A 13,134-nucleotide genomic window follows, 5' to 3' on the forward strand; every position below is an offset into this window, starting at 1 on the left:
GGACACTTTCAAAGTTTGCCCAATTTTTCGCACTGACGGACCTTCATTTCTTAAAGTAATGATGGCCACATTCACACTTATTAAACCTGACAGGGCACACCAGTGAAGTGAAAACCATTTCCGGTGACTACCTCTTGAAGCTCATCAAGAGAATGTCAAGAGTGTGCAAAGCAGTCATCAAAGCAAAAGGTGGCTACTTTGAAGAACCTAGAATATAAGACATATTTTCATTTTTTCACACTTTTTTGTTAAGTATATAATTCCACATGTGTTAATTCATAGTTTTGATGCCTTCAGTGTGAATGTACAATTTTCATAGTCATGAAAATACAGAAAAATCTTTAAATGAGAAGGTGTGTCCAAACTTTTGGTCTGTACTGTATATTTGAATTATATCATCGTATAAGGATTAGAAATAGCAGTTCTGTTATAGTGTGACAAGTGACAACATGAAGATGGGTAAAGGACTACTGTACTCTAGAAATTGGACTTAAGTCTCTGCAGTGGCTAAAGGCAGAATGATGACCAATCGTTCGGATGAGAGCCATCTCAGCCTACTCTCTTTTGGATCCTTGGCCAGCAAACTCCTCAAATCTCAAATCGCATTGTGAACAAGTGGTCAATCCTCAAAAAGGTAGATGGTGTGACAGTGTCACTGGTTTTATATGTGAGGGGAGGTATGTGTCACTCAGGATGCTCTCCTGTGTGAACTAAGACCTACTTTATTTTTCTGCCAGCATGTTATATGCTGGTAGATTTACTCTGTTAATGGGTGTGCAGTTTTATGGGAATGGCAAAGAGGGCAGGACGCCATTCCCCCTACCTCCCCTCAGGGTGTGGCTGAGCAATGTGTAAAAGCTCAGTCCTGTTTTTTTTCCAGTGGAGTGTGGTCTGGAGAGGGAAGTCTCCAGACAGTATTGTGGAAGCTGCAGAGCTTTTCACAAGGACTTTAGCAGTGCAGTTTATGCTACCGAGAGCGGGCGGAACCCGCTCATCTATGGACTGAGTTATACTTTGTTTTGTTTTTTTTTCCGTTTAACCCAGAGGGGTCATGTTTATTTTTCCTGTGAAACCTGCATGAGTTTATGGCTGATAATAAACCAGCAGAAAGGAGACCTGGGAACGTGTGTCCTGAGTCTGCCTCCAGGAGAGCCGAGCGAGTCGTCTTGCCACAGTTGGTGTGAGAGTGCGTGCAGGATTCCAGGAACACGTGTACCTGCCACAAAGACCGGTGGATGTCCTGGGTGAAGGCTGCCAGCCAGCCAGAGAAGTCCAGCAGCATGGAGGAGCTTGTTAAGCACCTGGTCCAGGCCCAGCAGAGCATGCAGCAGCAACACCTACAGGCCCAGCAGAGTATGCAGCAAGCCCAGCAGAGCATGCAGCAGCAGCACCAGGAGACGACCAAACTGTTGCTTCAGTAAATTCAGTTGCAGCAAAAGTCGCAGCAGCAGCACCAACAGGAGACGCAACAGCAGATACAGCTTTTGGCGGACGCCATCCAGAGCAGGGCGACCGCCCCACCCTCAGGGACGACTGATGATTCTCACGTCAGGAAGGCGGTAAGGCGGGCCATGCAGAAGATGTCCCCTGGGAATGATGTAGAAGCATTTCTGACTGTTTTTGAGAGGGTGGCTGATCGGGAGTGACTTCCACCAGCACAGTGGGCAGAGGTTCTGGCGCCATATTTATCGGGTGAACCCCAGAAGGCGTATTTTGACTTGGCGCTGCAAGATGCTAAGGAGTATCCCAAACTAAAGACAGAGATCTTAGCACGTCTGGGAGTAAATATGGCGGTGAGAGCCCAACGAGTTCATCACTGGCCGTATGCTAGCGACAAACCCCCTCGCTCTCAGATGTTTGACCTCCTGCATCTTGCTCAGAAGTGGCTACAACCAGAGTCCTCCACTCCGGCCCAGATGGTTGAGCGGGTGGTGATTGACAGATTCATGCATTCTCTTCCCAAGCCAGTACAGACCTGGGTTGCCCAGGGTGATCCCCAGAACGGAGATGACTTCATCGGCCTGGTAGAGAGGTACCAGGTAGTCGAGAGATCTCTTGGGAAACCGGATGCAGTCACTTCTCCCTACTGGGATACCCAAAAGGGGGCGGGTTCACCACGGAAGGGGTCTAGAGCCACCACTGGGGGATGTCCCACTCCCACTGAAGGTGCCGTTAGAACGGTTGGTAAAGATATAGTTTGTTGGCGGTGTCACAACCCTGGACATGTAGCCACCAGGTGTCAAATATCCCCTGAGCCCATGGACTGCAGCCTAGGCAGACGGGTCTCCTATTATGCCTATCCAGCCTGTAGCGTGGACTGTCGACCCGGTGAGGGGCCGCAGGCGTGTGCAGTGTCCATTAATGGAGTAAAAGTGCTTGGGCTGTTGGACTCCGGGAGTCTGGTGACCTTGATCAGAGCATCCCTTCCCCACCAGTTGATCCCTTCCAAAACCCTGGGCGTTCGGTGCATCCATGGTGACGCCAAGGACTGTCCCGTGGCCACAGTAACAGTGGGGACAGACTGTGGTGCCCAGTCCCATGAAGTCGGGGTAGTAAAGGACCTGATACATCCCGTCATATTGGGCCGTGATTTTTCCTTATTCTGGGACTTGTGGGGGAAGGGAACTGGACTAAGTAGCATGGGGAAAAGCCAGGTCCTTGAAGAAGAACCCCCGACGAAATCTCAGATGGAGGAGTTCCCACTGTGCGTCCTTGTCGGTGATGAGGGTGAGACGGTGACCGAGGAGGCCGACCTCCCTGCGTTAGATATGTCCAGAGAGAACTTTGGGACTGCTCAAGTTCGAGACCTGACCTTAAAAGGGGCGTTCGACCAGGTTACTGTATGTAATGGGGTTGCCCAAGAGCCAGGGGCCGACACCAGATTCCCCCACTTTGCAGTGCAGGGGGAGTTGCTATATCGGGTGGCCAAACTGATGGGTGATGAGATAGTGGAACAGCTGTTAGTGCCGGGGCCATACAGACGGCGGGTGCTAGATATGGCCCATTCACATGTTCTGGGGGGACACCTAGGGGTCGAGAAAGCTCAGGAGAGGATATTGAGAAGGTTTTATTGGCCAGGGTGTTATCGAGAAGTTCAAAACTATTGTAGGTCCTGCCCCACCTGCCAAATAACCGCTCCCTCCTCCCACTTCCGTAGCCCTTTAGTCCCACTACCTGTGATAGAGGTTCCCTTTGAGAGGATTGCCATGGACCTCGTGGGCCCCTTAGTTAAATCAGCTCGGGGCCACCAATATATCCTGGTCATCATGGACTATGCGACTCAGTATCCGGAAGCGGTTCCCGTAAGGAACATGTCCAGTAAAAGTATAGCCCGAGAGCTGGTCCATATTTTTGCTCGGACAGGTCTACCAAAAGAGATTCTGACAGACCAAGGAACCCCCTTCATGAGCAAGGTGATGAAGGAGCTTTGCAGAGTCCTTCAGATAACTCAGCTTCGGACCTTGGTTTATCATCCACAGACGGACGGCCTAGTGGAACGCTTCAACAAGACCTTAAAGGCGATGCTCAAGAAGATCGTTGAAAAGGAAGGGTGAGACTGGGACTACCTGCTCCCATTTCTGCTTTTCTCGGTCAGAGAAGTTCCTCAAGCCTCCACTGGCTTCTCTCCATTTGAGCTCCTATGTGGGCGGCATCCAAGAGGTCTCCTAGACATCGCCAAGGAAACTTGGGAGGCTGAAGTCACGCCTCACCGGAGTATCATCGAACATGTCGCCCAGTTACAGGAGAGAATGTTAAAGGTGATGCCCATCGTGAAAGAACATCTCCTCCAGGCGCAGGAAGCCCAGGCGAGGGTCTATAACCGGTCGGCGAGACTAAGACAGTTCCAGCCTGGGGACCGTGTTTTGGTGCTGATCCCTACCGTCGAGAGCAAGTTCCTCGGCAAATGGCAAGGTCCATACGAGGTGGTGGAGAAAGTCAGCGAGGTTAATTATAAAGTCCACCAGCCTGGCCGAAGAAAGTCGCATCAAATATATCATGTAAATTTGCTCAAGCCGTGGCGGGACCGTGAACCTGTGGAAACTCCTTGCCTGGGAGCCGCACCAGAAGGCAAGGTGGAGGAGGTCACTATTGCAGAGACTCTATCACCGGTCCAGAAGCAACAGTGTCGAGAATTACTACAGCGGAATCGGGAGCTGTTCTCAGAGTTGCCGGGGCATACTCAAGTGGTAGAGCATGATGTGCTGACAGAGCAGCACGTACAAGTGAATCTGAAGCCGTATCGGATTCCGGAAGCATGCCGGGAGGTGAAGAGGATGTTAGACCCCGGAGTAATAGAGGAGTCAAAGAGTGGGTGGTCGAGCCCAATCGTCTTCGTGCCGAAACCCAATGGAGAGTGGAGGTTTTGTAATGACTACCGCCGGCTGAATGAGGTATCCAAGTGTAACGCGTACCCGATGCCCCGCGTCGACGAACTCATCGAGAGGCTTGGACCGGCGAGGTACATCACCACTCTCGACCAGACGAAGGGCTACTGGCAGATCCCCATGCCCCAGATGGCTAAGGAGAAGACGGCTTTCTCAACACCTGATGGGTGTTTTCAATACACGCGGATGCTGTTCGGACTACAGGGGGCCCCAGCCACTTTCCAGAGGGCTATGGATCGGATCCTAGCCCCACATAAGAAGTATGCCGCAGCCTACCTCGACGACATTGTGGTCTTTAGCCCAGACTGGGCTAGTCACCTTCCTAAACTACAGGCCGTTCTGGACGCGCTAAGAAAGGCAGGATTTACCATAAATCCGAGAAAGTGTGCCATCGGAAAAGAGGAGGCCAAGTACCTGGGCTATGTTGTTGGGAGAGGCGAAATAAAGCCGCAAATCAGGAAAGTGGAGGCAATTCAAACCTGGCCGCAACCGCTCTCGAAGAAGCAGGTGAGAGCATTCCTGGGAATGGTGGGATACTACCGGCGGTTTATCCCGAATTTCGCTATGATTGCCGCGCCACTAACGGATCTTCTAAAAGGCACCAAATCAATCATGGTGAAATGGACGGAAGAAACGGAGACCGCGTTTCAACAGTTGAAGCTAACACTGTGCAAGCAGCCGGTCCTGGTCGCGCCAGACTTCAAGAATTTGTGGTCCAGACGGACGCTTCAGAGGTTGGTCTAGGGGCTGTACTCTCCCAAGAGATAAATGGGGAAGAACATCCCATTCTCTATCTAAGCCGAAAGCTGTCCTCCTGCGACAAGAACTACTCCATAGTAGAGAAAGAGTGTTTAGCCATAAAATGGGCCGAGGATACACTGAAATATTACCCACTAGGTAATCAAACCATGCCTCGTTGAGATGGTTGAGGGAGAAGAGGGGTAAAAATGCCAGAGTAACTAGATGGTTCCTAGGGCTTCAAGATTTTAACTTTCACGTGGAGCATAGGCCAGGGAAGTTACATGGGAATGCAGATGCCCTCTCTAGGATTCCCTGCCTGGTGTCAGAAGGTGCCCAAACCCCCGGCTTTGGGCAGAGGGGGGGAATATGTGACAGTGTCACTGGTTTTATATGTGAGGGGAGGTATGTGTCACTCAGGATGCTCTCCTGTGTGAACTAAGACCTACTTTATTTTTCTGCCAGCATGTTATATGCTGGTAGATTTACTCTGTTAAAGGGTGTGCCATTTTATGAGAATGGCAAAGAGGGCGGGACGCCATTCCCCCTACCTCCCCTCAGGGTGTGGCTGAGCAATGTGTAAAAGCTCAGTCCTGGTTTTTTTCCAGTGGAGTGTGGTCTGGAGAGGGAAGTCTCCAGACAGTATTGTGGAAGCTGCAGAGCTTTTCACAAGGACTTTAGCAGTGCAGTTTATGCTACCCCGAGCGGGCGGAACCCGCTCATCTATGGACTGAGTTATACTTTGTTTTGTTTTTTTTTCCGTTTAACCCAGAGGGGTCATGTTTATTTTTCCTGTGAAACCTGCATGAGTTTATGGCTGATAATAAACCAGCAGAAAGGAAACCTGGGAACGTGTGTCCTGAGTCTGCCTCCAGAAGAGCCGAGCGAGTCGTCTTGCCACAATGGGTAAACAAAAACATAGAATAAACTCCAAGCACTTACTGTATTAGGTAAGAACAGTTTACCATCAATAAGGATTTCACCCAGAAGATGATATCCAGCTTACATGGTGAATTGCAGAACTCTTCATAAGGGGCAACAATGTAGATATTGAATTTTTGCATAAACTTTGCGAGATCCAAAATTTGCGTCAGTCTCAAAACTTTTGGCCACGACTGTATAGGTTTTTTTCATGGTTTCATTTTTTGTGGATCGACATCTGTCTCTAACAGCAGCAGCAGCCGCAGCTTGTGATGGGATTGTGGGTACTATTAGGTTGCCATATCAGCTGGGAGCCTGTTGAAGGTACCCGTAACTTCCATTTTAGGAAATTGTAAGATACTTGGCACTCCAGAATGTCTAGCAAATTTTTTATTAGGCAATCCCAGCAATATATCAGTGACGTTTTGGCTTCTAGACATGGGCCTTTATCAAACACGGATTGCTGTATGAATATAGACACGTGATCCTTTGGATAACAGCACTGTGGAATGGCTAGCTAGGACTCAGCACTATGCAACTTTAGCTTGCCATTCCACAGCGCTGTTATCCAAAGGATCACGTGTCTTATATTCATACAGAAATCCGTGTTTGCTAAAAGCCCATGTATAAGGGCCATCACTGACTTAACTGGTATTGCCTAATAAAAAATTTGCTACACATGCTGGAGTGCCAAGTATCTTACAATTTCCTTGACTGTACGGAGTAGAACCCTTGCTAGGGCACCCATATTCTTTCTCATCAAAAGTTCCTATAGTAACTTCCATCTTTGTCCTCCTGTAAAGCTCATTTCACTATATATTGCAATACAGTAGTATCGCAGCGTATAGTATAAGGAATCAAACAATCGAAGGTTCAAGTCCCCTATGGTGAATAAAAGGTAGTGTTGAGCGATACCTTCCGATATCAGGAAATATCGGATCGGATTGGATCGGGCCGATACCCAAAAAGTATCAGATATCGCCGATTCCGATACCGGAAACCAATGCAAGTCAATGGGACACAAATATCGGAATGAAAATAAACCCTTTCTTTCCTTGTAGGTTAATTCTACATGAAGGAAAACAACTAACAATAATGTAGAATGTATTGGGGGAGGTGGTTGCCCAAATCGATGGGAACAGTGCTCACAGTGAAAGATGAAAAGCCGGCAATTCAGCAGCGGCATACACCGGTACCCGACATTTTAGAACCGAAAGAATAGAGCTTCACACATAGAATAGATAGATAGAAACATGTCAGTCACATATATATGAAGTACAGTGACAGTGTTGCTTACTGTACTTGTCATTTAGTGTAAAGGATTTATTTAAAAAAATATTAGTGTTTTCATACACCGTCTCTTTAAAAAAGCCGGCCGGCAATTCAGCAGCGGTACCCGACAATTTATAACAGAAAGAATAGAGCATCACACATAGATTAGATAGATAGGAACATGTCAGTCACATATATAAGAAGTACAGTGATAGTGTTGATTACTGTACTTGTCATTTAGTGTTAAAATGAAGGATTTATTAAAAAAAAAATTGGCGTGGGGTTCCCCGTAATTTTAGTCTCTAGCGGAGGTTAAGCAGACGGCTGGGGCTGATGTTTGATGCCTGGGAAGGGGGTAATACCCACGGAGCTCCCCGGGCTACTAATATCAGCCCCCAGCTGAATACCTAGCCTTTACTAGCTATTAAAATGGGGGACCCCCCCAAAAAATGACGTGGGGTCCCCCCTATTTTAATAGCTAGCAAAGGCTAGGCAGACAGCTGGGGGCTGATATTAATAGCCCAGGAAGGGTGCCATGAATATTGGCCCCCTCCCAGGCTACAAACACCCGCCGTCAGCCGCCCCAGAAATGGCGCATCCATAGGATGCGACAATTCTGGCACTTAGCCTCGCTCTTCCCACTGCCCTGTAGCGGTGGCAGTGGGGTAATAGGGCTGGGGTTGATATCAGCTTATAATGCCAGCTGACATCAAGCCCAGGTTAGTAATGGAGAGGCGTCTATAAGACACCCCCATTACTAACCCCATAGTCAAAGTTAAAAAAAACCCACAAACACCCAGAATAAAGTCCTTTAATTGAAATAAACACACAATTCTTTATTGTTCTAAATTAAACCATACTTACCATCACGCCCATTCCAGCTGAAGCCAACGATCTCCTGCAATAAAAGAAAAATAATAAAGCAACAACATCCTTACCTTTCCATGGTTCCCAGGACTGCTCCAGCTCTGCTACATCGAGATGACAGGCTGGATCGCAGGAGAAAGCTGCCATCCAGCCTGTCATCCCGCAGACACTGAGAAGCGCAGGCATGCTTTCGCTCCTCAGTGTCTGGCTGTGACGGCATCCAGATGAGCCGACAATGAAGTCAGCTCACCTCATGCACGTCACTGACAGCGTGGCAGAATTCTCCTGCGCATGCGGTGAGCGTGAGAGACTCGGCTCATCTGGATGCCGTCACAGCCTGACACTGAGGAGCGCAAGCATGCTGGGCTTCTCAGTGTCTGCGGGATGACAGGCTGGATGGCAGCTTTCTGCTGCGATCCAGCCTGTCATCTCGATGTAGCAGAGAGGGAGCTGTCCTGGGAACCATGGAAAGGTAAGGACGATGTTGCTTTATTATTTTTCTTTTATTGCAGGAGATCGTTGGCTTCAGTTGGAATGGGCGTGATGGTAAGTATGGTTTAATTTAGAACAATAAAGAATTGTGTGTTTATTTCAATTAAAGGACTTTATTCTGGGTGTTCTGTTTTTTTTTTTAAATACTTTACTAGAAATTCATGGCGGTCATGTCTAATATTGGCGTGACCCCATGAATTTCGGGCTTAGGGCCAGCTGATAATACCAAGCTGGCCCTAACCCTTTATTACCCAGTGAGCCACCGCACCAGGGCGCTGGATGAGTTGGGTACAGCGCCAGAAGATGGCGCTTCTATGAATGCGCCATTTTCTGGGGTGGCTGCGGACTGCAATTTGCAGCGGGTGGGGCCCAGAAAGCTTGGAGCTCCCTGCGCTGCAGATTCCAGCCCCCAGCTGCCTAGTTGTACCTGGCTGGACACAAAAATAGGGCGAAGCCCCATGTATTTTTTTTTTTTAATTATTTCATGAAATTCATGAAATAATTAAGAAAAAAAGGGCTTCCCTATATTGTTGTGTCCAACCAGGTACAAATAGGCAGCTGGTGTTTGGGGGCAGCCCGTTCCTGCCTGCTGTACCTGGCTGGACACAAATATAGTGCGAAGCCCCACGTCAATTTTTTTTAATTATTTCATGAAATAATTAAAAAAAAAAGGGCTTCCCTATATTGTTGTGTCCGGCCAGGTACAAATAGGCAGCTGGTGGTTGGGGGCAGCCCGTTCCTGCCTGCTGTACCTGGCTGGACACAAATATAGGGCGAAGCCCCACATCAATTTTTTTAAAATTATTTCATGAATTTCCTGAAATAATTAAAAAAAAAATTGACGTGGGGCTTCGCACTATATTTGTGTCCAGCCAGGTACAGCAGTCAGGAACGCGCTGCCCCCAACCACCAGCTGCCTATTTGTACCTGGTTGGACACAACAATATAGGGAAGCCCTTTTTTTCTTTATTATTTCATGAATTTTATGAAATAATTAAAAAAAAAAAATAAGTGGGGCTTCTCCCTATTTTTGTGTCCAGCCAGGTACAACTAGGCAGCTGGGGGCTGGAATCTGCAGTGCAGGGAGGCCCAAGCTTTCTGGGGCCCCCCCCCGCTGCAAATTGCAGTCCGCAGCCACCCCGGAAAATGGCGCGTTCATAGAAGCGCCATCTTCTGGCGCTGTACCCAACTCATCCAGGGCCCCGGTGCGGTGGCTCACTGGGTAATAAAGGGGTTAGGGCCAGCTTGGCATTATCAGCTGGCCCTAAGCCTGAAATTCGTGGGGTCACGCCAATATTAGACATGACCGCCATGAATTTCTAGTAAAGTATTTAAAAATAACAGAACACCCAGAATAAAGTCCTTTAATTGAAATAAACACACAATTCTTTATTGTTCTAAATTAAACCATACTTACCATCACGCCCATTCCAGCTGAAGCCAATGATCTCCTGCAATAAAAGAAAAATAATAAAAAACCAACATCATCCTTACCTTTCCATGGTTCCCAGGACAGCTCCAGCTCTGCTACATCGAGATGACAGGCTGGATCGCAGCAGAAAGCTGCCATCCAGCCTGTCATCCCGCGGACACTGAGAAGCGCAGGCATGCTTGCGCTCCTCAGTGTCAGGCTGTGACAGCATCCAGATGAGCCGAGTCTCTCACGCTCACCGCATGCGCAGGAGAATTCTCCCACGCTGTCAGTGACGTGCATGAGGTGAGCTGAGTTCATTGTCGGCTCATCTGGATGCCGTCACAGCCAGACACTGAGGAGCGCAAGCATGCCTGCGCTTCTCAGTGTCTGCGGGATGACAGGCTGGATGGCAGCGTTCTGCTGCGGTCCAGCCTGTCATCTCGATGTAGCAGAGCTGAAGCTGTCCTGGGAACCATGGAAAGGTAAGGATGATGTTGCTTTATTATTTTACTTTTATTGCAGGAGATCGTTGGCTTCAGCTGGAATGGGCGTGATGGTAAGTATGGTTTAATTTAGAACATTAAAGAATTGTGTGTTTATTTCAATTAAAGGACTTTATTCTGGGTGTTGTGTTATTTTTAAATATTTTACTAGAAATTCATGGCAGTCATGTCTAATATTGGCGTGACCCCATGAATTTCGGGCTTAGGGCCAGCGGATAATACAAAGCTGGCCCTAACCCCTTTATTACCCAGTGAGCCACCTCACCAGGGCCCTGGATGAGCTGGATACAGCGCCAGAAGATGGCGCTTCTATGAACGCGCCATTTTCTGGGGTGGCTGCGGACTGCAGTTCGCAGCAGGGGGGGCCCACAAAGCTTGGGCCACCCTGCACTGTGGATTCCAGCCCCCAGCTGCTTAGTTGTACCTGGCTGGACACAAAAATAGGGCGAAGACCCACGTATTTTTTTTTTTTTTACTTATTTCATGAAATTCATGAAATAATAATAAAAAAAGGGCTTCCCTATATTGTTGTGTCCGGCCAGGTACAAATAGGCAGCTGGGAGTTGGGGGCAGCCCGTTCCTAGATGCTGTACCTGGCTGGCATACAAAAATATGGCAAAGCCCACGTCAAAATTTTTGGGAAAAATTTATTTAAAAATAAATAATAATTTAGGGACTGCATCTTTATTAACCCCTCAAGTGTCATTTAGTATTAAAATAAAGGATTTATTAAAAAAAAAAATTGGCGTGGGATCCCCCATAATTTTAGTCTCTAGCGGAGGTTAAGCAGACGGCTGGGGCAGATGTTTGAAGCCTGGGAAGGGAAAATATCCACGGAGCTTCCCAGGCTACTAATATCAGCCCCCAGCTGAATACCTAGCCTTTACTAGCTATTAAAATGGGAGACCCCCAAAAAAAATGACGTGGGGTCCCCCTATTTTAATAGCTAGCAAAGGCTAGGCAGACAGCTGGGGGCTGATATTAATAGCCCAGGAAGGGTGCCATGAATATTGGCCCCCTCCCAGGCTAGAAACACCAGCCGTCAGCCGCCCCAGAAATGGCTCATCCATAGGATGCGCCAATTCTGGCACTTAGCCTTGCTCTTCCACGCTGCCCTCGTGCGGTGACAGGGGGTAATAGTGGTGGGGTTCATGTCAGCGCCAGCTGCCATGAAGCCCAGGTTAGTAATGATGGGCGTCTATAAGACACCCCCATTTCTAACCTACAAAGTGTTAAAAAGAAAAAACACACACTACACCCAGAAAAAAATAATTTATTTGAAATAAAACACACCATTTTATTTATTTCTTAGTTTGCTAAAAAAAATAGTTACCTGTCCACGTTCCTGCGCTGACCTCCCATGCACAGCTGTAACATCTGGAGATGTGACAGCTGTCATGGCTGCTGTAAGCTCACACTGCCGGGAACACGTCCGCTCCCGGCAGCGTGAGCCCTGACTGAGGTCACCGGAGTGCATTCAGTCAGCGCTGCTCCGGAGACCTGCTTTACGGCACTGCTGTACCGTGGGAATTTCTCACGGTATAGCATGGCCGTAAAGGAGCTAACCGGAGCAGCGCTGCCTGAACTCCGGCGAACCCACTTATGCAATGACGGGGCTGCTTTACGGCCCCGGCATTCTAGCGGCGGCAGCGGTTCAGAGCTGTCACATTTTATGTGGCTGCTCTAAACTGGAGATCATCGTGGGACACTCGTGGACTATTACGGAGGGGTAAGGATAAGGTTGTGGTTTATTATTTTATATTTTATTACAGGAGATCGATGGCTTCGGGGAATTAGGTGTCTAGGTGAGTATAGGTGTAGTTTTTTATTTTTTACTTTATTTTAGGTGGCGATCGACGGGGACAGGTAATGTATAAACTAATTTATTTTAGGTAACCACTGGCCACCAATGACATGTATTTAAAATTTATTGGGGACCAAAAACAAATATATATGGGGGCCTAAAAGAATAAAAGATGTATAGGGGCAAAAATAACATATGGGGCAGTTTAAATAGCAGGATCAGGCTGATGGGAACTACTGCTCCCATCAAGCTGATCCTGCTGGCACGAGTGGACGGGGGACCGACATAGGCCGATGGGAGTAGTAGTGTCACATCGGCCTATGTCTGCCTGCATGCACACACCCGCAGACATCCCACAGACACCGCGCACACCCGCAGACATCGCACAGACACCGCACAGACATCGCGCACACCCGCAGACATCGCACAGACACCGCACACACCCGCAGACATCGCACAGACACCGCGCACACACTAATCATGATGGGTCTGATGGTCTGGGAGGTGAGGCTGACCTGTGTGGCCGTGGGAAAGTTCATGTGAGTTCATGCAGTCAAGCATGAACTCACATGAACCCTCTGAGGGCACCGCGGCTACTTCAAATGAACAGCTGATCGGCATCACCTGATACCTCAGCTGTTCATTTGAAATAACCGGCGGGAAAGCGCAGCACAGAACGGGAAAGCCGGCGGTGAAGTCTTTTCACTGCCGGATTCCCCGCCCGGGTCCTTCGCTCCC

This window comes from Phyllobates terribilis, unplaced genomic scaffold, assembly GCF_046119375.1.
Source record: "Phyllobates terribilis strain yellow unplaced genomic scaffold, ASM4611937v1 Scaffold_2__4_contigs__length_985480577, whole genome shotgun sequence".
Lineage (NCBI taxonomy): Eukaryota > Metazoa > Chordata > Amphibia > Anura > Dendrobatidae > Phyllobates > Phyllobates terribilis.